Here is a 27,932-nt window from a genome sequence, read left to right on the forward strand (position 1 = left end):
AATGGCCATCAATAAGAAAATGAAACAAAAACAATCTAAATACTGTTCTTTAAACCTGGGCGGTTCCATCAGCCCTTCTTCCAGTCAAGTTCCGACTATAGACAACCCAAGGCCAAGAAGAAAAAGTTTGGTTTAATTAAAAAAATTACTAAAGTCAACCTTATAGAGTAAATCTGATGTCATTATTTAATTGTTTTACAGTAGCCTAAAGGTCCCAAATAGAATAAGGGCTCTACTGTAGCCAGCACAGTACATACACTTAGCAAACGCTCCCCCTACACTGAAGAACATGCTGTTCAGATAAGGTGGAGAAAGAGAGAAAAGAATATAACATCATCCCCATTTTAGCGATTATAAGAGAAAGATTAAATGGGAAGACTCGCATCGCATGGGAAAAGCTGTAGAGCAACTAGAAATTAATCCTTGCTCTCACGAATCATAGTTCAGTGCTTTGACCACAAGAGTAATCTTCCTGCAAGTGAGATCAGAGTCCAGGGTCTGAGCTAGCTCCGCTGGAATCAATCACATCAATGTCATATCCCAATATGAATTGGATTAGACTGCAGGCTCTTCGCAAACAGCACAAGGTTTTGAGGAGTTTGTTTTAAAGGCTTCCCAGTTTTTCTGCCCAAGCAAGAGCCATCAGATGTACCAAAAGCAATGTGTCCACATCCTTATCCTAAACCCCAATATGCATTCCTGTTGTTTCTGACAATTCTGGCATCACCCACTGATGCAGAGAAGCCAGAAAGCTTGCAACATGATTGTTCCTGGCCTCAGAGATTTAGCTTTCAAACTACAGCACTAATTTTCTAGGTTTAAAACACACACATAACCCAAAAAAGCCCTTTTTCTTCTTTATTGGAAATAAATAAACTTCCAGCAAAACCATTTTAGTTTACTCTTAATAATGTAACAAACAAAAGGAAGACACAGATAACAAGCATCAGACATACGTATGGATGAAAAGTAAGAAAAAGAACACTAGTATCTCTCAGACATATCCACTCCATATCCGCTATCATTACAAGAAAAAAAAATCACAGCTGGGGAAAGTTAGTAAAAAAAAAAATGCAGTTGTCTCTGCTTATGCATAAACTGTTTGCAGTTGGGTGTTTTTACGAACTTACAAGAGGGCTGCTTTTCACTTGGTTGTCACCTCCTCAATATACTACCTTTTAAAATCAAGGCTAGCAATGTCTACCCATTACTTTTTAACACTCTTAGATGCAAGGAAAGATCAGTGCAAAAGGGTTATTTTGTCATGATCTAGACATAAATGAGGCTAGATAAGGAGTGTGAGGAGGAGGAAGAGGTTATATATAGGCTTTGTATTATGCATATCAAGTGTTTTCTGTCACGATTTGGAAAAGCAGATTCTTTGAAAGTTATTTTACTGAGTGGCAGGAATTTATAGTTAAATATTCCATTTTCAGTGTAATACTCTTAATCCAAGACTGCACTTTTCAAGGGCACACAGTGACTTTGTCATATTGTCAGCTCAATTCGTCACACTTAAGTGGTCACCATAATTAGTAGTTTAATTATAATTTGTAGAACCACAAAAACAACAGGAAAAAAAGCACAAAGTTTAATAGTTTTGCTACAAAATGTAATGAGCTCCTACAAGTACCCAACTGCTGCTACCTGTCTGGGGAAAGAAATCTGACAGAATAAATCTGTGCATAAAGACAACTATATGCTGTTACTCTTTGCTTCACTGCTGATGCCACTTGGGACCAGGGGGAAACAAAGCACAAGACAATCATAACTAGGTTAAAGCCTGATGGTGCAACCTATAGTGAATGGCTTCAAACTGCAGTTGTAAAACAGGCAGCAGTCCATGGGGTATCAAATATTTAAAAGACCTCATGTGACCCAGACACCAACTCCATGTTGTCTCAATGGTTAATTAGGCATGTCAGACAGAGAGCAAGATTCCACAAGAACACTACAGGAAAGACAGACCTACGGGTCTGGGATAGGTGTCAAGATGCACCGTGTGCCTCCAAAATGGACACACAACATATGCACCAGTGTATATGAAACACTAAGAGAATATGGCAAAAGAACCATTGCAAATCTGATCTAAAAATAAAGACTTCAATATTCTCAGCAGGTGCTTCCCAACATGGGCCTCCAGGATGGCACGTGCCTTGGCAGCATAACGCAAGAGGCAGGAGGTGGCTGGGCTGAAATTCAGACTATTAGAAAGACCTGGTATTTCTGGCATGTGGAACTAGATCTCTCTCTCTCTCTCAGGGCCCAGTGGTGAAACATGAGAAGAAAATATTAGTCAAATGGAATGGTGGACTTAAAGATGGTATCACCACCCATTACAATGAATGCTGCCACTTACTTCTCATCTCAGCTTCTGTGCAAATAGATGGGTGTTCTTCTATCTTTTTGTTCTATTGTTATTCCCAAACAATGACAAAATTGAAAGCTGACTGTTCAGAAAGAAGGATGTAAAGTACTAAGGTGTATCCACAGAAATCTCTGCAGGAGCCAGAATTATTCATTAACTCTCACTCCCAGGAGCCAAGGCCATAATTTTATTCTTGGATGCATTAAAAAGATAATTTTATATCTTCACAAGGAAAATTTCAACTGTTGTAGGAGAAAAACAATATATATTTGCAAAAAGAAATATTTGGCTGAAAATGTTTTTGCAACAGAAGAGCCTGAGATTTCAATCAGAAGTTTGTGGTCAAAAAAATTGATGAAAAAGTTGAGATTTTCCTTGGGAAATGGACACATTTTGCCAAAGTTTTCTTTTCTCTTCTTTTTTGGAAATTCAACTTTTTGGGCAGCTCTAATGAGTGCTGGGTTTTCTGAGTTCTGTGTACTTAAAAGTAGGGAATGTAGCTGCAGGGATTCTGTTCCTCTGAACAGCATACACTTACAGACACATCAATACTCATTCTAGACACACATCTGTACAACCCTCCCCATGACACACGTAGACAAATTAGACATAAGTATCAAAGTACTTACCCTACTTATTTTTAAATGCCTCCAGTGGTACCTGTAACACCTCTGCTTTTAAAAACAAAATTATTATGATATTAGGAAGTATAACATTTAAGTTTCCAGCATTATAGGTGGAGTTCAAGTGTGACTAATTGCATTTTGGAAGTCCCTCAGCATATGAAACTCTTATTGATGTCAATAGGAGTTTTGTGCACGGAGGACTTGTAGAAATGAGCTGTTCAAGGAGAAAACAGAACATTACAGTAAAAGCTGTGTTAGCTGGCATGTTAGTAACTGGAATTCTCTATTAACTGGAACTTCCGGAAGGATGGACATGGGGGGGGAGGAGGAGGTCACACAGGCGGCTGCCGCCACCCACCACCCTACGCTGCCGCCACCCTGCCTTCCCCTCCACTCCACATATGGCCAAAAACCCCTGCCCAGGTAACAGGAATTTTTAGATAACTGGCACCCCCCTTACTCCACTCATGCCAGATAACAAAGCTTTTCCTGTATCTGACTTTTTGCAAAGTTGGGCTTCACAGGCTCATGCTTGATGCATTTAGAATCTTACCTTTTCTGTTCATCTACTGAATTCCAAAAGTAAAAGGTTATAGGAATCAGAAGTACTGTCCAGCAGAGCTCACATTCTAAATATGCAACAAGATCTCAACCTTGACTCATCAAATTTTAATAACAGTGCAGTTACCAAGTCATTCCACTTTCAAACACACTGCTCAAGTCTTTCATCTACCATTTTGAACCTGTCATCTCTGAGTTCTCATGCCATTACTGCATATGAAGACATTAGATGAAAAATTTTGCGATGCTGTCTGAATTCCTGTTAAGTCTTCTGTACTTCAAAGTGCCTGAATTAATTGAAACTACTTTACATTTTTGTCACAAGATGTTGAAACCCACAGGCAAAACTGGTGGTGTGGGCCTCTAACTCCTAACTCTATTATTAGTCACAGATTATTATGACCTCATATGGCTCAAAACATTCTGCCACAGTACTTCCATAAATTCTCTGTTTGGTTCCAGTGAGCATTTATAAGAATTTTAGTTTAATAATTTGGTGAAAGTACTGAACTTTCTAATGAACTGGACATTTAAGAATTTTGATATCAAAATTACATTCTTGTCTTGTTTGCTTTTAAAGTATTATATTATTCCCCACACTATAAACTATTGAGAAAGCATGTATTTGGGGTTTACCCCCGACCTTGGATACTTGCATTGATCTAAGGGGCCACATTTTATATTAGTGGTATGAATCAATGGTTTATAAAGAGTAATACATCGGCAGTAGGTGTTGAAAACCTGTTCCAGACCTGAATGGTGTACAAGCCACGAAACATGCTGATGGAGACCCAAGAGGCTAGAAGCACTTGGAGCTGTGTCTCCTAAGCTCTGAGGCTCCTAGCTCCCCTTCATTTTCTTCCAAGGAATCTAGAAACACTGGAGGAACCGGTTTACAAGCTGATGGATCCTTCACAATGTGAGCTCCCTGGGCCTGAGGAGACTGCTCCAGAGCCAGGGTTTCATTCCCTCTTGTCAGGAATCTCAAACATTGTGTTCTATAATCAGAACAAAACCACATTTCAAAATACTGAAATCCTTTGTGAAACAGACTTGCTTTTCCCCTCACAGATCAACCTTAGTGAACTACTTACAGTTTCAACATAATGCAAATCTGAGATATTTTACATCAGGAACTTTTTTGAAGCAAAGACCATCTTTTCATTCTGTTACTGTGCACAAGTGATACAAATCATCATCTAAGGCTGACCAATTATCAAAGCATTTCCTATTGGATAATGCAAGAGGCATGAGGGATTATGGCAAAAAGAGTTGAAAGAAAAAAAAGAAGAAAAAACTGACTCAAACTAAAAATCACATGATTCTGGCTTGTTTGCACCACTCTAAACAGGGTAAACCCAGGTAAATTAGTCAGTTGTTGCAAATTTACAACTGGCTTGATGGCTGGAACACAGATGTAACCCATTGGGGAACCTGGCCTACAGGAGACTAAAGTCTAGCTGTTGCAAAGCTCAGTGTTCACTAATGCTCTAATGATGCTCAGTATCTGCATTTAATGGTTTTGAAAGCTTTTATTTGGTTAAAAAGGTGATTCAAGAAACAGCAAAGAATTGGCTGAGATTCTTTTCATTTTTTCCTTATAGCTAGAGGTGAAAGCAAGAGCTCCAGCAAAGAAGGGAAGACCAGTTCTGTAACCCTCATTACCCAGTAGTCGTCAAGCTAAGGCAGAAGTATGCATTGAAAACTTCACAGATATGAAGGGTACTCATGTACTACCCAAATAGGTCTCATAAAATTACTTGTGCAGTGATGTGTCTGTCTACCTGCTGTTGAACTCGTTCTTTGCAGAGCAAAAGAGAGGAATGTACTGCTAGAAGCTGGGTCTCCAAACGTCCACTGTGAGTATCCCGCTGCTTGTGCTAAAGCAGCAGCACATTCTGTGTAGCCATCAGAAATGAATTTATACTTGATCTTCATTCACTTCATTCTCATCCTCAGTCCCTACAAAAGACAGGCAATCAGTGAGGTTGTGAACTGGGTACCAAAAATGAGTTAATGTGTCCTATGTTCTCCAAAACCACTTCATTTATCTAACTTTGATCCACTGAGATTTTTTTTAAATGAATAACTTAAAGGAGATGAAGCTGTGTGTATTGAATGGAGTTTCTTGATAGAAATTTTGTAACAAAACCCAGGATTTTCAAGGGAAATGACATTTATATGTCACGGACCAACAGATTACTTAAAAGCGTTGGGTGTAATTAGAGGGGAAACCTACAGTGGCAGCCACTTCTTTTGCAGGTACCCCTTTTTAAAACTGTTTCGTAGCACTTCAGTTCAGCAAAGTGATTTGGCTCAGTGAAGCTGGTCACATACCCGTTGTTGAAGGAATATTTTAAATAAGACCGGGTTTCAGCACTGGGAGTGTTTATTATGTTCTACCATCAGAGTCTGTAAAGCCTGAGTGTCTTCAGAGTCTTGGGAGGCTTAGCTTTTAGGGAGTAAAATACTGTGCATGTTGATTATTTAATTTTTTTTAGCTTCCCCTATAACAAAAAAGATACATATAGCATTGAAATGAGCGATTTATGGTAGCACATAAAAAGAAGACATTTTCCTAGCAAGTCACTGACATTTAGTTTAGTGATGGAGGGCTAGATCAAGGAATACATTTTAAAGCCATTTTTCTCTTTCCTATGATTTATACTTCCTTTTCTTTTCTGGAAGCAACCATGGTCAATGCAAGGTTGTGTTTGAGCATATTAAGAAAAACAGAGAATTTGCAAACTTCTTTTATTCTAACCAAAGCACCTTTATTTAATACAGACTGTTACAACTGTAGAAGGACCTCCACTCTGTTCAGTGATTAGATGCCGTGTGCTAAGATTTCTAGTCAAGCAGAAGTTACATTTTGGCCTGACAATCCAAAGAGGCAGATGCTAGAGAAACAGCGCTGTACTCAGTAGTGGCATGATGTCTATCTGATTGCTACAACATCCAGAAAAATAGAGTGCCAGTCCATAACTGTGGCTCTTAAATAATACAGCAATACAAATAATGAATTGTTGGTCATAAAACATTAGTACACCAATCTGTCAGGTGACACTGGCATTGATGGAGAAGGGTGGGAACAGAGAGGATGAAGTTGTCTTTGCAAATCATTGCTTCCCATTACAAATGTGGGTACTGATGTGTAAAGTTTTAAAGTGTTGGGATAGTCATTTTTATTAAGCTGAATCAAAGGTTATGGTGCTTATTAATGTGTGTGGGGATAAAATCAGAGGTTTAATAAATAAACAAATATATATATAACATTCACATATAACATTTTATTTATTGTAAAGCAGGCCCAATTTAATATACTCTCTTGAAATTTTAGGAGAACTTTGATATATAGCTGTCTTTCATGTCCTATATAACACACACACACACACACACTAAATAAATAACCATTTACAATTACTTATGAACTCTTTGAATTTTAGGCTCTCCATAGGTCCTAATCCTATTTCCAGCAAAGCCCAAACAGAATAGTTATATGGCTGTCAATATAATAAATAACGGAAATATAGAGCACAATGTAGAATGTCACACAAATATAATAAGGGTATTATTACCACTCTGTATTTAACTTCAATCTGAGAGTTACACATGTTAAGCATCTGTAAAGACTTTACTGAGATAAAGATGCTACGTTGGTACCGGTGCTTCCTGGGTATTCAAGAAAACCCTTTATTTATTAAGTGACTTGCTCCCAAGTCCATCCAACGTACCATGCAAGTTGCTCACCTAAGTCCACTCCCTCTATATTTTTAAATTTCACCCGTTGGTACATTGGCTTTTTCTTTGTAGCTCTCAACAGGGAAACAATTTTATTTTTAGCATGTCAAAACTGGCATTCTCCGACATCCACTTTAGCAAGGTCAAATGTTAAATCAGCAATATCAAATTAAGATGCAATTTTGGAGGGGTTTGGATAGCTAGTCAAATTTGTTTTAATTGAGTCTTGCAGCTTGGAGTAAACCTATAAAAACAAGCTGAGGAACTCATGCAGGGAGATCATTAAAGTGAACTATAATCATCATATTATAAACAACCCCACAAGTATGTAGGTTTTATTTATAATCTCTTCTGATTTCCAAGATTGGCAAGTGTGATTTTTACATTGGATTCAGGAGGGGGAAAGATGCGAAACAATAGGCAAACGGCGTTCTCATCTCTGTAAAACATTTTTTAATAAGAAACAATTTGCAGTAATATAAAAAGTGTTGGAGAGATGCCTGCATGGCTGTCAGCATTTTTTTCTAAGACCATTTTAAAAACCTCAAACAGTTAATCTGAGGTGCAGCTTTGATATGGGAGCTGACCCAGAAATGCAACTTTGTGATGTCCTGGAGTTTCAGAGTTTATGCTCCTAACCCCAGCCTGTAGGCTGACACGGATTAAAGCAGCCTCATGGCTGTTGTGCAAGGAGCTCTGTTGTAGCAGTGTGCAAGAGACCCTCCTGCACCGACGTGGCAGAGGACGGATGTATCAGACAAGTGGCTCTCGAGCAGCCTGCCCACTTACGCTATTTTGTTAGGACACGAAGGCTACCTGGTTGGGATTTAATGCTGAATCTCAGGGGTTTCAGATCAATGTAGCAAGTTTTCTCTCCTGGATGATACAAAGCTCAATAGATAATCCCCAAAGGATCAATTAAAGGCAAACTGACCCCATTTCCCCTCCTCAATCCTCCTTCTGAACTTTGAATCCTCAGGTTTTTGTTGATTGCCAGAATAGTCCTTTCATTGTAATTATCTTGCTTCTCATTAGGTGCGGAGCTACATCAAAGGATTCAGCCAGCTGATGCACCCTTGAAATGCCACTTCATGGATCTTTTGCCACAATGCATTTTCTGAGTCCACTCCAAGGCATAAGCAAGGTATTAAATAGATCATTGACAGGACACACCATGAACCCTTCCAGGTAGCCATTAGAGCACATTGTGTCAATCTGTCCCGTGGAGACATTTCTAAAAGGCTCTTTGGTAGGGTACATTTTAAAGGCTCCTTCAGGAAGTGTAAAAATGAACCAGATTAGTCACAGTATGGAGCCTTAATGGTACTGAAAAGGTGATACGTATTAATGCGTTATGACAAATAGTACCGTGGAGAAAAAGCGGAGAATGTCTGAAGAGCTGCTTTCCATTTTGCTTTCAACAAACGCCACAAACAATTAATCAAATCCCCAAGTGACTTACACTGGCTAAGATCTGAGCTTCTGACTATTATTTTACTTGTTGTTTGTTCAGGGAACCTCCTGATATCTTCCATGAGATCCATCGAGAAACTGAGTACAAACGTCACCCCTCCAGTGAGCCACTACCAAACTTTCCTGTTAAGAGCAATTGAAGTTGGCCACCCCCATGAAGGTAGTGAAAGATGTGATCATTTGCTTGCTTAAAGTAACTCTGGTTACAGATCTATTTGAAAGGTAAGTACCTGCTGTTGGGAGAAATCAAGAAAAGAAAAAGCTCCCCAGGTTTTGGTCCTGTTGTAATTTTAAAGTAGCATTTTTATAAGCCATCTGCAGAGAAAAATGTCTGCTTTAGACCAAGGCCAGCTATCATCTGGATGGTGTAGTTACCCATGGAGATTTATGTATGAAATTTAAATATGGTGAAAGGTTTCTCTCTCTTTTATGCTCTTTGTAAGTTATGTACAGAATCCTACATTTGCAGGTGTTAACTTATTCATAGACATTTTTAGCTTCTCATTGGCTTTAGAGGAATGTGTTCTCAAAGCCACAAACAGGAGTTTTATTTATAAATCTATCTAAACTCTGTCCTAAATACTTTCCTGGGGATGGTGACAATAACCGACATGCCAGCATCTTTGCAAGGGAAGTATATTAGTTTAAAATGTTACATGGACTTCCTCCATGCCAGGAAGATGATATGTCAGTAAAATCCATCACGAGAAGTCTACCCTGGCACATGAAATATAGGAAACTGTTTGTGACTCGCTATATGTTAGATCATGAGGACAAAAATATGTAGCTAAACGCTGCATAGAATTACTTTGTGTGAATGAGAGAAGATGGGAGAGAGGACAGTTCACAGATTTTACCCAGAACTGCTGTGTTACATTCAAGTTTGCAGTCTAAACTCCAGCGATACGGAGCGATTCTAAAGATAGGCTCACGGGGGACACTGGAGTAAAAGGTCACCAGAAGAAGAGATGCAAGTCCTATACCCTTTCAATCTCGCCCAGCAAAGAGCAATATGCATTTAGTATTTTATTTAGGGCATCACGATCATGCTCTGAGTAGGCCTCAGTTAAGAGAGTATCACTGCTCATGCCAAACCTGCGATTAGTTGGGACATGGGCACACGAACAAGCTACTCTGAAGTCAAGTCAGGCACGTCCAAAAAGTTGACCTGAGGCAGTTTAACCCTCAAGGATGCGCTAACAGGATGCACAGAGAATATGGACTAGATCATGTGCTATATATCTTGATAACCTCAGGGGAGCTTGTCCATGTGCGCATAGCCTTGAAAAATTGTCCCGGAGTGAGGGCACTCGCCTAGAACTTGGGAAATTTGGCTTCCTTACTTTGCCCCAATCATGACTTTAGGGCTGAAGCAAAGACTTAGTCCCCTCTGGCCAAAACAGCAATACAAAGTTACCCTGTTTAGCAGCTGTCTAAGTCTGGAGCCTAAACTCACAAGGGAACTCCTCATTTGACTTGAACAGTCTCTTAATGCCGATAATTTCTTTCTGTGCATGCTCAGAACTGCTAACATCAGAGTAGCGAGGGCTGTTTCCTACCTAAGCACCACCGTCATCTCAGAAGTGTTTTTCTAAGTCTCCCAAGGGGCCCAATCCAGCTTGTCTAACACCCAGTTACAAAAAAAGAAGCCCTTCCAAAATGCTGTTGTGGCTAATTTCTTTTTAAAAATATGTCGGGGGGGGGGGTTAGGCCACTCGCCCACGGGATGAGACATGGATTCAGCATGCTCTGCAGCACTGAGGAACCTGAAAGGGAGCTTGAACCTGCACTTCCCACCTCTCAGGAGACCATCCCAAGTACCAGGCTACAGGATAAGCATGGGGAGATGCTCATCATTCATCCTGTTGAAGCAGTGATATTCCTGGGCATAAGGAAGGCAAAATTCAGAGGCAGAAATGGAGTGCTACAAGATACCGGACTCCTCCTCCTAACACTTGAGGCCCTCACCTGGGAAAGAGAAGTCCCGAGTTCTGGTTTATGTGCACTGGACCATTTCTGTTTCCATTTTTTTAATTAAAAAAAGGAATGTAATGTCAAATGCAGAAACAGTTCATGAATCTGGGCCCTAAATCTAATAAGGGCTATGGCAGGATGGTCTGTTCAGATGTCTTGTACACGTGTGAGAGTACAGAATATATATAAAATGCAATGGTCTGTTTTTGTGGCCATCTTACTGCTAATTGCTCTGGTAGCATAAGAGCAATGGTATAGCTGTGGTGATCTAGAAATTGTGAGGGGCACGGACTTCTTACTGTGATATCTTTTACTGAACCAGCTACATAGATGGGATCGAGCCTTTGTTAACTGCTGTAGCATTTTCTGTTCCCCTCTCTCTTTAAACAAGCCAAAAGCATGCAGAGCCATGCACATACATCCCTCCCCTGCCAGAGTAAATAAGCTGTTCTTAATGGTTACTAAATTATTAGGAGATGGAGGTGTGAAATGGAGGCTATTAAGGTCAGGGGGCATGGTCACCCTGGCTAGAAATTAAGGCACAGTAAAAAAAGGAAATGCTTTTGGGAAAACTGAATGATAGGAGCACAGGTACAGCATCAGCCACCTGGGACAGAAAACAAACAATGCTCCGTAGTCTCTCTGTCACTAATCAAATCCAGTAGAGTACCTCTGCATTTCCTGTAGCTACAATTAAGTTTTAATAGCAGTCACGGTGAAAGATATGTACCCGGGTATTGGTACACATTAAACAAAAAATCACTTACAGAGAATTGCCAACAGTGCCCTGGAGAGCCAAGAGCAGCTTAGTACATTTCAGCAAGTAATTTTCTGCCAGAATATTACATGGGATAATAAAACTATAGATAAGAACCCCATTTTAGTGCATATCATTTACCTCTGCTGTATTGTTGTGTTAGGATTACAGCAGTGTTGTTAGAAGATAGAAGTCAAAGAAGATAGAGCCCCAAAGAAGGCAAAATGCTCTTGCTTGTCATGCACTGGTGACGGGCGTGATAAAAATCCTTATTCATAGTGAATCAATAAGATACTCTGTGTAACCCTCCTGCCAGGTGTTTTTAGCAGCAAATAGTTCAGGTTCAATTAGCTAGGGGTTCCTCCTGAAGAGTTACACAGCGCTAGCTCAAACCTATCCCCAGAAACTAGGAAAAACTAAATTACCTCCCTTGGGCATCTTTGATAGGCAAGCCTTCCCCACTTGCAAACGCCGAGTCCAAAGGAGTAAAAACAGAGAACTTCAACGTGGGAGAAGTGGGGCACAGACTAACCACGGAAAGACAACACTGAATAAATCAACAGTGTTTCTACAGTTAGACTCCCACCCCACTGGGTTTCTTGCCAATAGCTTTAACTCTCCAAGACAAGAGTTGCTAATGAGGCAACGCCTTCCAGTGTTAGCCACTTCCCTGCCCCCCGCTCCGTTTGTTGGCCAGGACTAGAGAAGTCTGCGATTCTGCCAGGACCGTCTCTGTCCTAGTGAATATGCCGAGTAGGCTAACCCAGACAATCAACCACATGCCTTAGATAAAGCAATTACAATTTTGTTGTTGGGTCAGGAAACCCTTAACTGAGTCTCTCCCTCCGTTTGGCTATAGCTCCCTGTGCAGTTTCAGCCTCAGCTCCTCCCTAAGCCTTCAGAAGGCATCAGTAGTATATGCGTTATGTAACAAAATCCTTACCAGAGGATACATTCCTAGCAGAAAACACTGTCCAGTTCCCCCACCCAGCCATGGCAGACCAGGCAAGTGAGACTCCTCACCCCAAGCACAATTCGTACCATTAGCTCATCTTTCCTTTGCAGGGATCTGGAAGTTTTTTATTTTTTTTTGTTTTTAATTTTTTAAATTACTCCAGACTTGAAACATGGTTGTATTTTAAGCACGACATTTCAAACAGCATCATAACTGATATGCACAGAAGCCTGGTTCTAATTCATTCAACCCTCTCTCCTCATTCACCCATAGCTTTCAGCAGAGAGCTCTCATCCTAGTGAGATACTCTCCCACCTGGAGGCTCAAACAGCTCTGAGCTGCTCTTTCCTCTGTTCAGCCAAGGCTGTCCATCAGCAGCCTGTTTTCTCTCTTTTAGGCTTTGTTTATACTATTTCCCTAAAGAGCCCAGAACTGTTGCTGAAAAAAGATGTGCCCACTCATCCCAGGCATATCCAGGACCCAGTTTATCAGGGCCCTGAATATGTATCCTGGAGAGTACTCCTTAGCTCAGCAGAGCTGCATCTACAGCCCTGAAGTCCCACATGCACCACTCCCTGGTACTCATAAGTAGGCTTTAGTGGCCAATGGTTGTTAATTGGCCTTTAACCTCTTCTGGTGTGCAACTGTAGACGCATCAATTATCTGTCCTTCACAGGTGCAATGTGCATGTGCAAGTTAGCACCTCTGCCTTCCCCTCTGCTTTAAAACCTGATCCTGTACCCACTGATGTTAATGCCAAAGGCTCCTTTGATTTCTGGGGTGCAGATTCGTAGGTTTTGGCTTCTAGTTTTATAGGGTGTATTACTTATGCATGCATGGGGGGGTTTATAGAGCCCTGCCTAAAACACTAGTTCATCCAACCCTAACTCAGGCCAGTGTTATTAAGCTGAACATACTTAGTGGAACTTCCATAACTACCCAGCCTTGCAGGGCAGGCATTATGCTACTGACCCTGAAGTCTAGGGATTTGTTTGGCTTGTGCTGGAAGACTAGAGCAATTAAGAACTTGGTACAGTGCACATACATGGATGAAGAAAAGCAGCGAGGGAAGGATGGAGGTTGTGGTCTCAAAAGTGGAGTGCAGTAATTGTTTGAGAATGAGTTTCTTTCTGTTCTTCCTCTACCTGACTCAGAATTCTTGCTGAAGCCTCTGCTGTGCTCCACACCCACAGAGGCAATGATGGGATCAGATGAGCACAGGCTGTATGCTGCATTGTTTGCCTCCTAGCAGAGCATCTGCTGCAAGCCTCTTATTTTTTTGCTTGGCTCAAGGCATCAAACCCACACTTTTGCAGAGTTAATCCTGGGGAGTAGGACTGGCCTGTGCTGGCTGGCCAAAGATAATGCTGGTCCGTCTTAGGACACTGCTATTTTGTTCTGGAGGAGGTAATACTTTTATTGTACACTTAGCAAGGCTGGCACATTGTTGGCAGTGGAGGAAAAACCACCAGCTGCAGAGCTCTGACTCAGTTTAATATTACAGAACCCGAAGAGCTTGTAGAAATAAATCCCTTAATAATCTGCATTAACTTTCTCTTTGGTGATTTAGATCTTGAGTCAGCTCTTGAGGCTAGTGATCTATGGCTGTGAGCTTGGGAGATGAGACTTTAATGAAATATAGAGCACAGATAAAGCAAATGTGTCCAAACCTGCAACGAGAATGGTGTGCTGCTAGGGTGCGATATGGTCCAATGCCTGCCCAGATAGCCCTATCTCCAAGATATTTTGTGCTTTTATATAGCTCTTACTGGAGTTGTATTCCTCCGTGTAACGCCCTTAGATCCTGCAAGACGTATCAGTAACCAACTCTACAGGTTAAACTATGTCCAGCCCCAATCTTCAAAAGGAACACTTTTGCCTACAAGCCAAGGGTTATGCAAAGGACGAGTGCATCAGTAAGGGTGTAATCCTGACTGTAGTGCATGGAAATAGCGTGATTGCTGCTGTGCAGCAACATACTTAAAAACAAACTGAGACTGGCTTTGGGATGATCCTGCAAAATTGTAAAATGATAAAGAAAGAAAATATATAATAGCTGCTTCTCTCTCAAACTTAGAAGAAAAACAGTACCCCCTCATAGTGTTGCCTACTTTTGAGCTTTGATCATAAAACTGGTGGTAGTCTTTCTTAAATCATCAGCTCTAGAAGTGAAGTGGGGAGGTAGAAATCTTAGTGGGAAAACCCTGGCCTCCTAAAGGCTCAAACGCTAAAAGGCAACCACACATAGATAAATACATGTTAAAAATTCCATAATTTTGGGGATGGGCAGGGGATTTGACAGGGGTATCTGACCTAACTTTAGATGTTTTTGTAGATATTTAGTAAAATGGACAGACCAAGCTTAATGCACAGGGTAACCCATATTTAAGCCAGTGTTAGTGCAGTAGGTAGAAACCTGATTGGTGCCGAAAAAGTAGTTTTGCCTGGATACATCAGCGGGTTGTATCAGTGTAGCTGTCCCAGTAGCTCTATCAAGGCAAATTCTCATTCTAGATGAAGTCTCATCACAATGCAAACCACATTAAAACCAATGCTGCTGTTTTAATTGCAGGGTGTGATCAGCTGTAGTGTTTGGTCTAGAGCTGTTTTGGAGGGCATAGCACTTTGTAAGGAAAAAGAAAGGAAAGAAAACTGGTTCACAGTTGAGACAACTCAAAATGTGTAAGACTAAAAGGCCTTTCAGATGCTAGTCACAAACAGTTTGTTCCATGCTCAAATAAACAGAATTATGAATGTCTCTTCTGAACAGGACAGAGAATAACTCAGACTGTCAGAAAAAAAGCAAGAGAGGAACTTTTCCTTGGTTTAAAAAAAAACAAAGCAACAACAAAGAAAATATATGAACCTACATGGTGATATCTGGCTAAAATCCTGCTCAGAAAATTAAGGAATAAATTTATGATCGTGTCAACTGTTGGGCAAACACTAAATTCACAATGTCTTTTACACTTTTTTCCGCAGAAGACAATAGCTTTTAAGGATGCCTGACTTGTGACTGGAGCATGATGGGAAATGTCGGCAGCCGTGTTTGCATAGAGAAACAGCAATTTTTCTTGAGGTGTCATTTCCACATGCTACCATTCGGAAATAGTGAGGGGATAATATCTGTCTCCCCGGTGCACCCATCACCCCACGTGTTTGTCACTGATCTTGAGCTGTGTTTGCTGGGTTGTGGGCCACCTGTGAAGGGATTTGGGCTTTCTGATCTGCTCTTAAAAGTCCCAGTGTGGGGTAGGGCCTGTTTTTGTGTAAGATGCTATATAAACCCAGAATCTACCCTATTCGTGATATCAGTTTTTTGGTGGAAACCGTGAAAAAAAGTGGTTCCCACAAACTGTATGAAAATGGTGATCCCTGTGATTTTTGGCATGAAATCACCAGCAAAAAACAAATACATTAAAAATAACATGCTGGCCTGGCTGCACGGCCTGCTGGGAGAGGAGGCAGGGGAAACCACCGGCATGAAGGGGAGCAACAGAGATAGTGGCCACCCCCCGTGCCCCTTGCTGATTGGCTGAGGAGGCTGTCCATCTTGTGGCTACACCCCTCTCTCCTAATCCATGGGAAAGGATGAGGCCACACAATAGGCATCCCTCTTGGCTGAACAGTGGTGAGGGGTGGGCCTGCCAGGGCCCCGTAGCCAATCACTGGCTGGGGGGGCTGCCGCAAAAAAACGGTGAAAACGGCGCCATGTGCCGCAAGTGGCCTGCGATTTTTCTTTCACATTGGCACGAATTTGGGAATGTGTTTTGCAGGGACACATTGGGTCCTGAGCCAGGACTGGGGTCGAGGTACTATAGCGATACAAATAACAGACAACAACACACGGACATGGTTGGAGAGCACAGTATGCAGAATCTGCTCGCCCACGGACACTGCTGATCTGTGGCAAAATCCCTGTTTCGGCATCTGAACAAACGGCTTGGTCGCTAGAGGTGCCAAGTGCCTCTGGCTTCCATAAAGGCCATTGAGAATGCTGCCTGCAGAGGGACCGCAGGATCGAATTCTTCAGCTGTCTCTCAAGGGCAAGGGTAAAATTACCCAGAGTTCGTTGTCAGCAATCTTTTTCCCTGACAACAGAGGTTTCATTCTCTGCATAGCCAGCCAGGCAGCTATGACAGCCCCCGACTGAGCAACGTCCACAAACCTTTCTCCCGACCGCTCTTATGAACAACCTGCGTTTCCCTCGGAGCCGTTCTGTACAGTCGGAGGCATTTTACTTTTGCCGGTGCTTATATTCCACCCCCCCATAATAAATCTCTTTTCAATAGAATAGTCAGGGTGAAACAACAACAGGGCCAAAGGGGCTCAGCTGGACAGGTGGCGTAGGAGGTGATGAACTGTTAAAGCTAAATAGTGAGTACGCAGGGGGAGTTTATGACTGCTTAGGCTGTGGAACGCTCCAAAGTTGTTGTGCGATTGCTCATTAGGCTCAGCTCCCAGGGCACTCCCCGTTCTGCTGGGAGAGAACGGCTGATTTATCTGCATCCTCTGTCCTCAGGCTGCTTGCCTTTTAAGCAGCCGTCCTCAGCACTGTAGACAGACCTCCCATAGAGCATGGCTTCAGGCTGCACAGCGGCTGAGCGCAAACTCCGACCCGCTCCATGCGGCAGAAGCGCACTAATTCCAGTCGCAAAGGCTGGCCACGCTGCCAGAAGGGCAGCAGTTCTGTTTCCAGGTGCGGCAAAAGAAGCTGGGTGTCTTTCTTGTCCCTAAAGAAAAAGGAAATCCCAAAAGAGGTTGGGATCGGAGAGCGGTGGGCAGTTCCCTGTGTTGGGGCCAGTGGAACGTCTCTCTCGGTAGCCTGCTCAATCCATAGCAACTCCTATAGCTAATCTAAAAATACATCTTTCATCCCCCAAAGCAGTTCCCATTTGTTTTATCTGAGTCTCCAGTAAACCTCTGATTTTACGATTACCTTTTCTGGGGGCTTGAAAGCATCAGCTCTTTTAGTTCATAGAGTAGAGGCAGAGTCTTTACCTCAGTGGTGCCTAACGCAGCTCTTTGCCATGGAAATTTCGTCTGATCACCATGCTGTGATCAGACTGGAACTTCACATATAATAGCAAGAGCCACTGCTTTCCACAGCAAGGACGATTCCTTGCCGAAAAGGAAAGGCACCTCTCAATGCAAACTCTCTGGGTAAATACCAATTTGTCTAGTAGTTTCAAACAGCACAAAATTAATAGAGAGTTGAAAATCCATGTTATTGACCAATCATGAATGCCTTCAAGACGTAATGAGCTGCCTGTACAAGGGCTGACTGAAGTTTGCAAGATTTGGCCATAAACTACATCTGCATAGGGAACGAAAAGTCCTTTGTTTAGTTCATTGGTCATAGGATAAGGGCAACGAGTAAGGGACTTGAATTAAAATGCAACACATTTTGCAGAGGTAGTAGTAAAATCCTAGAAATATCATTTGCATTAGCCTGCACCTCTTTTAATTTAAATCTCATGAAATACGCTGACACTGTCTCCTGTTTGCCTTGAGAGATGTATAACTGGCAAGAAAAATAGCCACCTTTTTGCATGTCTGATGGCTTTATCCAGGGAATACCTTCTTATGTCAGGTTACATTATAACCACAACACTGTGTGACTCTGTGCAACGCAATGTCGCCTAATAAAATAAGCCGGGAAACTCAAAATACAGGTAAGGTCTTTTCTGATTTGGGGATCTCTTGTCTGTCAAGATACTGGATATTTAAGCTGAAATACCAGTAGAAATGACAGGAAGAAGAAGAGTAGTGTAGGAAGAAGTTGCCTCTATATTCCTGCTCTCTAAAATATCACCTTTGGCAGCTTCTCTCAGACAGTGGCATGAAAGTTCACAGGAGCTATAGGTTCAACCTGTTGGCAGACAAAGGAGACTCATTGCTCTTCTTCCTCCACGGGTAACTGGATCTGAGAGAAACAGCATGGGGGCCTTTCCGCTGTGTGAAGCTAAGCTGGGAGGAGACACAGGACCAAATTATGCTGGGGTGTGAATAAATGTATGCTTTAGTGACTTTACAAGGAGAGGGGGAACTGCTGCCTGTGAGTGTGCAACAGATGTTACACTTCCATTGGTAGGCCTGTGGGATCCTGTAGTACACAAGTGAGCAAAATCATCCCCATTTCAACCCTGAATGAAGAAGAGTTAAGCTGCTGCATTTTATCTACGCTCATGTGTTCATGGTCCTGTAGGGATATAAGAGCTGATTCATAACAGCTACTTGTCAGTATGTTTTGGGACTGCTCCAGTTGTTACATGCCTTTATCCCACTGCTCTGAGAAGAACAGGAAAGGTTGGGCCTCAGATATGCACCGTCTTCCCTGGGTTTTCCTCATAGATGCAGCGGGTCTCACTGACGTTAATGCAGAATTTATGAAATATTGCTCTCGATAGTGCAACCGGGCTGTATATGATGGAGTGCCTGCAGAGAGCCATTTCGTACTATCATTGAGCAGTCGAGTGGGGAGGGACCTCAGGATGTCACAACTAGTCCAAGCACCTGCTCAAGGCAGGATCATTTCTGACCAAACCATCCCAGCCAAGTGTTTGTTTAATCTGCTCTTAAAAACATTTCCCTTCAAAGACTGCCAGTGAACACCCCCCATCTCCCGTTTTTGGTGTCATGCTTGCTAGTCAAGTGAACAGATGTTTTCCTCTTGAGGCATGGTGCGTGGATCGTGGATGGTGCACCCGAGGGATCCTTAAGTATCCATGCATTGGTCAGCAGAAGTGTCACCATCCATCATTAAGAGCCACATTGTCTGGCCCAGAGAAGACAGAAACATTTTTCAGATAGGGTGTTTTCTGCTTTGGCTTTCTAATCAGCCATGCTCTAATCCTCTTAGTGCCTGAAATACAGGCAAAGTAGCCTAACAAAGCATCAGTGGGCTAGGCAAACTTATCATTCAAGCTACTTATTTCACTTATAGTGCACAAGTAGAGCTGTGCACGGACATATTCCAGGGTCAGCGGATGAAATGACTGAACATTTACATTTCCTTCCTCTCCCTGCTTCATCTTCAGGCTATGTAGTTCGTGCCAGCAGCCCATGCATGAGAGGTCTTGGCAGGATCCATGAGGTTTTCCTCATTTGAGTCAAGAGCCTCTCATTACGTAGGTCTAGCAAAATGTTATCATCTGCTGTAAGAAGAGATGCAAGCAAAGAAGATACAGAATGGTCTGGCAGATGGGCCTGGGTAATTACAAAAATACCTAAACTATGTCATAAGCCAACAAGAGAGAAAAATGTGTGTCAGTTTTCCTCTGTTAAACCAAAGCTGCAGAGTCATGCATTAGGACCTATACTTTGTCATTGAAAGAGGCTACTTAGTTGACTTAGCAAATTGTTTGACAACAATGAATTCAAAATTGTGACTGACACACTCCTCCAACACTAAAACAGAAAATTTGGAGTAATATAGTGGATGCAAATGAGATTCATGCTCATGTTGGAATATATTATGGGAAGACAGATTGCCAAGGCAATGCTTTATAACCTATTCAATGGGCATTTTTGTAAAAGTCTATTTAAAGAAAGCTATACCGCTGGCACCAAATAGATACCTTACATGAAAAAGGTGTTTATCATTTTAGAGGGAGGGGAGGCACTCTAAACAATAAAGAAGTCAAGAAAAATGCACTGCAGAAACTGCAGATTCAGATCACGGGTTCATATTTTGCTGTATCCTGGGTATTTAAAAGCAGTCTGGCAGCTACTGATTTACAGAGCTAATAATACAGATCTATGTTGCCTATTAAAATCCACATCATTACATATCAATTGGTAGCTATCAAAATGAGGGACATATGCACAGAGCAATTCTCTAACTACAGGGGACTCTTATTGTGAGCCTAATTCCATATGTTCCTGGAAATTCCTTATGCTCTACTGGTCTCACACACCTTGTTAAAATTAATACGATGTCTCTGTCTCCCAGGGTTCAGAGGGGATTGGTTTTCTGTCTCTCTTTCCTAGTAAGTCCTTTCTGGTACGTTCACTTAATTCTTTAAAATGACATGTTCTTCAGATGCCGTATTAAGCTCATCAAATGAATAAGTCAGATCTAGCACATACTGCAATCTCATATGGACAACATGGTTATTATGCAAACAGTTGTAACAAATCCACTCCAGTCTTTACCAGAACCATAAATAGCACTTATTTTCAATACCAGCAATGCAGTTGTACTTGATATAATTTCAAATTAGGACTAGTGACCAGCATTGCCAATAATATAAATGAATAATAGTTGGGGAATATTTAGATCTATCAGTGGAACACATGGTATATTGAAACACTATTATGTCCTTGCAGGTATAGAATTTTAAATCAAAGTAACATTATTATCAGTGTCTAGCTTCATGGACTCTGCTTCACAGACAGTATTATGCATTGAGCAGCAATTAGTGAGTCACCAGGGATACTTCCTTAGACTCCTCAGGTCAAAAAAGCTAATTAACCTTCCTCCTGTATTCTGAACAGACTAACAATAATCAGAGCCAAATCTTCTTCTGCTTCTTTTTTAAATGAGCTATTTCTGTTTTAAAATATTGGTGGAAAATTAAGGTGGGGGAGGGAGAAGTAAAGATGCTTTGCTGATAAGAACAGAAAACCCAGTAAAACAGGCCAAAGGGCCAGTCCAGTGACCCAAGTTTGTTTGTTTATATTGGTGTTGTTTGTTTAATAGATTTTTACAGAGCTGCAGGAAAGGGATTTAATTAACTATCCATTTACACTACAGGTAACAGCAGACACACGGTGGGTGACATGTGAAAACAATTGCAGGCATTTGCTTTGACACGGTGTGCAAATGCAATGACATTTGCGATCGCGGTCCTTGGAAAGAGGTAGTCTCTCGCCATCCGGACCCGAGATGCAAAGTGACAAAGGTATTGCATTATGTCAATATGCATAATGTTATGACAGGTCAGGTGGGATGACACCACTGGAGATGAGCTTACTTCATGCAATACTGTCACAATGTATCTGCCATTTTAAAGAGACAGTGCCATTATTTGAGGCATTCACCAATAGGTCAACTGTTGCTATCATTATCTCCAAACAGGTGGCCAGGATGTCACTTCCAGGTTGATGGGGAATACTGCACGTAGTGCTACAGAAATGGGATGCAAGATAGAAGGTACATTAGTTCCAAGCGTGCTTTGTTTTGCAAGCAATGCTTTGTGCAAAGAAATAGCCTGAAAACCTGTACATTCCCAGAGATCAGAGCTACACTACAGAAATAAACTGACACACCTGAGCCTTCTTGCTGATGCCAGCATGAGCTCCTATACTACTTCTTTTCTTGCAGCTACAGCTGAAAAAGAGGATACTTGTATCTCCTCTGCTGTTGTTTTGGCTGCCTTGTAAAACCTTCGCAGCCAACGAGCAAAATGCATGCTGAGCCCCCAGATGCAGGCAGAAAAAAATGCCCTTTCAGTAGTGATGGCATATAAGGGTCTGGATGTGGCTTCTGGTAATAATGTTCATGGCCATGCGCTTTTTTTGCAGGAGCGGTTCCTAAACTCTGTTTGCTTCCTAAATTCAGAAAGGTGAGTACAAAATGGATTGGACAGTGGGTATTGTCTTGAATGCTGCATAATACAACTGTAGAGTAATGTATAATGCATCACCTTCTGTTAACATGTAACAGGGGTTGCGTTGGTCTTGGATTGTGAAGTTGACCACACAAGGTGTGTTACTTGGGTTCATATTACAGTAGGCAAATACAGCTGATCAGTGCAATGTCTACCTAGATTATTAGTAGGTTAAAGAGCAGTTGGGATAACCAAGAAAAGGTGAGAACAGTAATAAGATAGCATCTGGGTGTAAGTGGGACCTCTCTGTATTTCTGCCTTAGATTGGGCATTTACAATTGACATTGCAGTTGTGTTTGAAGAAAACATCCACACTTCTAAGCAGAAAGACTCCATTCCCAGATTGGGACCGGCAGGTGAGTAAAGGAAATACTGATTATTTGGCATTTTATTTTAATTTGCATTGGCTGAAATCTGAATTGAATTTACTGTGGTTCAGCCAGGCTCTTCCAAAGTCACAGAATCATAGAAAATTAAGGTGGGAAGAGACCTCAGGAGGTCACATCTAGTCCAACCGCCTGCTCAAAACAGGACCAGCCCCAGCTGTATCATCCCACTCGAGGCTCTATCTAGCCAGATGTTAAAAACCTCCAACAATGGAGATTCCACAACTTCTCTGGGTAACCTGTTCCAGTGCCTTACTACCCTCCCAGTGAGAGACTCTTTCATAATATCCAACTTAAAATTCCCTTGCTGCATCTTCCATGGACTTCACGATTAACCAGGCCCTATGTTCTGATTGAGAGAGACAGATAGATATGTTTAACATTGCTAAGACTGGGTCTAGGACTTGTGTTGGATCTGCCTCTGGCATTTGTGTAAATTTATGCATATATACCTTGCTTATGACATAGGAGCAAATATGAGTGGACAGCCATGTCTATGAAATGCTGCAAACTCAGTATAGGAATTTCTCACCCTCCAGTGCACATATGGAATAGAGCAAGGACTAGGGGTAGATGCAGAAGGGTTGGGTGCACATTACAGAGCTAGTGGCTGAAAATAGCTCTTTGCAAGAGCACAGCCCCTGCAGTAGTTGTAGTGCTGTTCCACGTGTTTGGTAAGTGTTTTAAGCGCACAGCTTGCTTGCTTTGCGCCACTTAGCTGTGTATTCTGTTTTAGGATTTGGCTCCTAACACCTTAGGCTGAGTTTTGATTAACAGTTTATTGGGTTAAGCAATCAGCAGACACTGATTGTATCCTATTGAAGTTCAGGCATCAGAGTCCCTTCAGAACCTTTCAGAATCCCAACTTCCACCTTTGTCTGCCTCAGTTTACCCTTCTGTGAAAACAGTGACCTGTCTAACAGGGCTATGGTGAAGCTTAACTCATCCATCTTTGAATTTCTTTGGCACCTTTGAACCAAGGGGGTTTTGCGATGTGATTATCAGTGATGGCCCTCATATTCTACACATCAAATTTAGGGAGAAAGGAGAAACATGCACGGATCACGTAGAAAGTGCGTCTGTCATTCATACAGTAGTTTCCCTGCAGCATTCCAATATAGGGCTATGCCTTTGGAACGGAGGGGGAAAAAATTCTTGATCCCACTGAAATGTGCCAGGTGAATTTAAGTAAGAGAACAGAGTTAATGTTTTCAGTGTTTTGCTATGCTTTGAACAGCCGAAGTCTCAGGGCTTGAATTATTTTAGAACAGCCTGGCATATCTGTAAAACTAATGTTTCAAACTCTAGTGTGATAAATTAAAATAATTCCACTCGTCATACTGCAAACAACTAGCTGTTCTGTAGCCTTTGAAAAAATACTTTCAAGATAAAATATGTGCTTGTTGTTTCTGCGGTTTTTAAAAAGTGCTGTGTCTTCTTCACAGCTTTTGTGGTGGAAAAACATTTCATGTAAAATGTGTTTTTCTCTGACATTTAGAGGTCTTGCAAAGTGGTTTATTATAGATCTTGTGGACATTTGGATATTTAATTAAATGTCAGAAACATATTCTCTGTCCTCATATGAATGAATACAAAGAGTTTATTCGCCTTCTATTTGTTATTCTTTTTCTGTTTCTCATGCAAAATTATCAGTTGGAAAATAAGTCATCAGAGACACTTAAAATTTTTAGGGGTCAAAAATCTAATTAACCCCAGACACTGTGCTTAAAATGTTGAATACTATTATACAAGTGCTTATTGGAATCTATAGAGTCATTCAGGCTCCGTCCTATGTTTGCAACTGTTTTTTCAACTGACCTTTGGTGTCATTTTCAAAATACCCGCAGAAGACAAGAAGGAAAGAATTGAGAATAAAGAAGCCAAGCCAGTGTTAATTTTAGTTCTTAAGCACCAAATTTAGGCCTTGACCCTGCAGTCCTCACTCACACTGTGTAGTGCTTCCCCTGAATTTGTGGGGCAATTGCTGAAAGTAAGCTTTCCTCCAGGCAAGGCTGTGATTTAGGTTTGAGCCCTTAATACATTATTGCTGGAAGTAAATGCCTAACACTGCACACAGTTTGCACTCTTGGTGTTTAATGAATGAGAGAGCCCAGAGAATGAGGAAGAGAAGAAGCTGTAAATGAGTTTCCGAAGAGGCTTCTTTTTATTCAGGCGAGCAGAGTGTGCGCTCAGATCCCTGCACTGCTTGTGACTGTGCAGTTATTGTCCAATTTGGATGCGTCAAAGTCTCTTGCACTGCTGGTTGTCCAGTAGAAATGTGCATTATCTTCTCCGTTGTCATCATAATCAGTCACTCTCTAATGACAACCTGTGCGAATGTCTATTTGCCTTATTTTCCAAATCCAAACTGTGGCTTCTGGTTACCGCAGACTGGTGCCAGGCTCACACAAGATCACACGCATGCCAAAACAGCTAAACACATCATCACTGCAGCAAAATGGACTTGCTCCTACACTGGCTATTTGCTTGTAAACTCCCCAGGACAGCGGGCGGATTGTGATCCTTGTAACTTTAAAGTGTAAGTTTCCTCAAAGGGCAGTTAGTTAAAAGATACTGGTTTTTTCGACTACATTTTAAAGAGATCATTCACTAAGACGGCTGTCATGTGTGTACAATCGAACACACAGTGGCAGGCCAAATACCAATATCTTGATAAGTTTACAAGGTTTTCCATGAATATTCATTGCAATTGTTCAAAAAGCAAAGTTTGTTTTGTTTGTGTGCATATAAAAATCCCCGGGGTGCTTTGTAGACTGAAAGGATTAGAGGCTGGGGGGCTGGGATGGCTGGGAGAATGCTGGAACAGGACTGCTGTGAAAACACATCAAAACACTGCACAGAAATCCACTCTCATTTCCACTCCTTCAATGCCTATTTAAGCCAATGGCCATACAGAGATGTACCAGCAAAGCTTCAGCCTTCTTGTTTCTAGTCCCCAGAATAACATCATGTGCACGTCAGTGGGGCGGCAGAGCTACTGAATTGAATCTTCTAACTATTGCTTGTAATCGAACATGGGAATGAGGAAAGGCCCAAGATGCTGAATATGGAGCATGTCCTAAATATGCCCTGAGGACTTCTGACCAAATGTTTCAAAAGAGATGGAGATCTGAAGAGCCTGATGAGAGGCATGCAGCCAGAATAATGCATTCTAGCTCGTGGGTGACCAGCAGTACCTGTGAGCTGTGATGAGCTGGGGCTTTAGGAGAGGACTAGCAGTTTGGTTCTCTCACTGTTTCATTATCTTCCTAGAATAACTTCTTGCAGTTGCCGCCTTCTGGGCCCTGTCTATAGTCTAACCTAGAATACTTTACGATCTCAAGAAACTCCACTGAAGTGATGACCAGAGTCAGGGCCCATGTGGGTTCCCTGGCGTAATTCAAGAGATCCTTTTATTTTAAAACAAGGAGAGCTTGTGTGCTGTTGGTGAAGCTGGGCACTGGGTTGACAATCCCTAGCTTCAGCTAGGCACAATGCATGCTGCTTCTGTGACAGTTTTCCCTACACATGGTACCTCAAAGCCAGGCCTGTAGCATCTGCCCTGCTGGCTTGAGCGGAAACTTCTAGTCGTGCCAACTCCATATGACTTTCTCCTTTCCATATTTAAAATTTGTCGGGGGAAGAAAGCCCTGAAGGTGCAATCTGACTCTTGTGAACTCTCATAGACCATGCAGCTGTAGACAATGATGAATCAGGAAAAGCATTACACTGGCACTTAACTGGGCAATGGCAGCACTGTGGCAAGGAAGTTTGGCACCTGGGGCAAAGCTTGCAGTGGCAGCCCATCCTCGCCCCGCTCACAGATCCAGGAGACACCTGCCCTCTCCATGCTTGCCCAGGAGTTCACGTGGCAGTAGGAACCGCCGTCCTCTCGTTCCCACCCTCACCCCAAATGAGCTGCTTGTGGCTCCATCCCATACCCCACCCTGGCTGGGCAGCATCTGCTGGTGCCCCTTTGCTTTGGCGCCAAGGGCAGTTGCCCTGTTCACCCCCACTTGCTACAGCACTGGGCAATGGATATGCTATGAAGTGAATGTTTTGTTAAATCACTAAATTAACATTATGGGCCTATTTATAAATGAATTGCTACACAATATTCTTAAATTAAGCATATGCCTGATTTGTCTTGCAAAAACGATTCTTCTACTATATACCTGGTGGGCAGTCAGAGGCATAGCAATGCAACTCCATGCCTGAGGTGGCCATGCAATGCCTGGGGCAGTACTGGCTGCTGTGGTGCCTATTGCAGTAGCATCATCAGCTACCATGGTGATCGTGTCTTTTTTGTACCCCACACCCTGCAAAAGGTGGTGTCTGGGGGGTCCTGCCTGACCTCTCAGTTATACCCCTCTGGACAGCGTTTGCCTCAAACAACCCATTCGACCAACATCTGTGGATCTTGCTGAGCAAAGGCAGTTGAGGTCTCATGAAGATGGGTAGTTTGTGACATAGGGAAGCTGATGAAGGGTGACTTTCTTAAGCAAGATGATGCAGGATCTGGGCTTTGCAACCCAGGAACAGGAGCCCTGCAAGTGGGCAAGTCAAGGGTAAAGGCACAGCCTGAGCTGCATGCTGTATTATTTTTAATTTCTGCATCAATAAAAAGCAAACTCCAAGAAAGAGATGGGGTTTGGATTCCACATCTAGTGGTATATGAACTGTATCTGAGTCAGACTGAGACCGGCACGTGCTCAAACAGCACAATTCAGTGAATGGTGTGGAGAGAGACAGTTGTGATCAGGATTTAGAAAAGCACATAAGCTTTTTTCTGGATCATCTTAAAGTCCCATTTAAGCCCATGGAACTGAGGCATGCTTTGCTGAATTGGGGTCTGTGTACACAGCTGGCAGGACCTGCTCTAAACCTGCAGCTATGTTAATTAAATGCTTAGATTAGACATAAACCTAATTTACGCCCCCCCAACAGATCTATGCTTGACCAATTATATACATACCGTATGCCTTATGTGTTATTTTGCATCATCCTGTGCTACAGAATAGGAATTACCATCACAGCTGTAAACTGATAAACCATTTTCAAACTGACACATTTCATGAAATATGGACAGAGAATATTGATCCATCTTACCAGTTAGATACAAGGAAATGTGCAACTAGCCAGCTAGCCTCGGCAGAACTGTGAAATTGAGGATACCATGACCTTAATTGATTACCTTGGGTAATTAGACACACAGTATCTCAACTCTTCAGGGGAAACCAATGGGAGTGCAGGAAGAGGTTTAGAAATACCACAATCACTTCTCAGCCAGCCTGACATAATTTTCTTACTGCCTGCCGTGTTTTTAATCACAACAAAACCCTGGAAACTCTTTAGGAAAAGCTGGCCAGTAACACATTGTGCTTTGTCAGTTTTTGACAGACACTTCCACATCGCTGAGTAGTGTGGATGTCGTTCGGTCGCTGTCTGTGGTGGAACAAAATTCATACTAAGTTCCT

Source organism: Crocodylus porosus, unplaced genomic scaffold (genome assembly GCF_001723895.1).
Source record: "Crocodylus porosus isolate Cpor-Errol unplaced genomic scaffold, CroPor_comp1, whole genome shotgun sequence".
Taxonomy (NCBI): Eukaryota; Metazoa; Chordata; order Crocodylia; family Crocodylidae; genus Crocodylus; species Crocodylus porosus.